Source organism: Echinops telfairi, unplaced genomic scaffold (assembly GCF_000313985.2).
Source record: "Echinops telfairi isolate 266 unplaced genomic scaffold, ASM31398v2 ScPeMD7_5592;HRSCAF=6446, whole genome shotgun sequence".
Lineage (NCBI taxonomy): Eukaryota > Metazoa > Chordata > Mammalia > Afrosoricida > Tenrecidae > Echinops > Echinops telfairi.
In genome coordinates, this window is record NW_022109491.1 from 32,722,614 (window position 1) to 32,724,585 (window position 1,972).

The window sequence follows — 1,972 nt, forward strand, 5'->3', positions numbered from 1 at the left end:
GGACACACCTTTGACTACAACAGTGAAGAACAAATATGTGAAGGAAGCCCCAGCATTCCTGAAGACTCCCGTGATTGCTATGTTAGCACTGTGAGGCCTGACAGTGGGAACTGCACTGAAGACGTCTAACTACAATGGGGCTAATCAGGTTTCCTGTTGGTGGAAGGAGCTGGGTGGCAGAGACTGGTAGGTATGGTTACAGACTCACTGTCATTGAGTTGATTCTGATGTATAGCGACCCTTTAAGACAAAGTATAACTGCCCTTATGAGTTACCTTGACTGTAACTCTTAACCAGAGTAGAAAACTTGATGATTCTCCCAAAGAGTGACTGATAATTTTGAACTGCTGAGCTCTTGGGTTAACAGCCTAATGCATCATCCACCAGGACTCCTTTCCACTCATGGACAGCAGTGTAAAAGTAGTAATTAGAATATCTTGATGCATATGGATGGATCTATGCCATCGGCTACTTAGTCAGGGTGTCCTTAGGAGTAAAACAGATCAGCAACCCACTGAATATTTACTAGATCTATACAAGTGGAAGAGCTCTACATCAGGTAAATGGCAGTCTGACTTGAATCACCAGACTAGGCGCAGTGACCACTCAATTCATGCCCAAACAGCTTACAGACCCACAACCCTTTGAATGAACGGGAGGCAAAGTGCCTTTGAGGAAGGACCCTCCTACACCACCAAATATTTATACTGTTAATCTTTCTCCCAGCCTTCCCCCAAAGAGGTCTGCAGCCTTTCATAAGAGTAGCCCTTCATTTGGGGCAAAGTCAATAATCAGATTTTTCAGGGATTACTGGACAATGGCTCAGAATTGACACTAATTCCTGGAGACCCCAATGTATTGAAGGCCCACCAGTCAGAGTAGGGGCATATGGAGGCCACGTTATTATCAGTTCTATGTGATCTGCTGTGAGCCATGCAGTTACTAAGGCCAGCCTTGATAATATCTCTTTGGGGGATGTAGCCGCATTGATATTTATTTATTTATAAATTAAATAATGAATTTATTTTTTTTATTAAAAGATCATTTTATTAGGGGCTCTTACAGCTCTTATAACAATCCATACATCAATTGTATCCTTGATATTTAATTACATGCTCTGAAGAGCTTAACTTCTTGCTGGTGTGGCTTCCAATTCTCGGGCCAATGGCCTTCCATAGGGCTTGTCAACCTTGGGAGCCAGGCTGGCCTAAGGGAAGTATAAATGGAAATGAATGAGTTGAGATAATGAATGTGTATAATTGTTTGGAGAAGACAATCATTTAAAAGGGAGTACTGATCATGATGGATCAACAGGAGTACAGCAATTTTGCTGTATATGTGTGTTTATTTAATGAGAGCTATTAATCCCTGACCAGATGCTAAAGAAGAGGGAACTTGATAATGTGGCAAAGGCAAGAAAGAGTTTAGAAGAGAAACATCAAGGTAAACAAGCGGCCATCTAGCTCAGAAGCAACAAAGACCACATGGAAGAAGCACACCAGCCTGTGCGATCACGAGGTGTCGAAGGGATCAGGTATCAAGCATTGTCAGAACAAAAAAATCATATCAATATGAATGAGGGGGGAAGTGTGGAGTGGAGACCCAAAGCCCATTTGTAGGCCACTGGCCATCCCCCTACAGAAGGGTCTCAGGGAGATGACGAGCCAGTCAGGGTGCCATGTAGCAACGGTGAAACATACAACTTTCCTCTTGTTCCTAAATGCTTCCTTCCCGCCCCCACTATCATGATCCCAATTCTATCTTGCAAGTCTGGCTAGAGTAGGATGTACACTGGTACAGATAGGAACTGGAAACACAGGGAATCCTGGACAGATGATGCCTTCAGGACCAGTGGTGTGAGTGGCGATATTGGGAGGGTGAAGGGAGGGTGAGTTTAAAAGGGGGAACCGATTACAAGGATCTACATGTGACCTCCTCCCTGGGGGATGGACAACAGAAAAGTGGGTGAAGG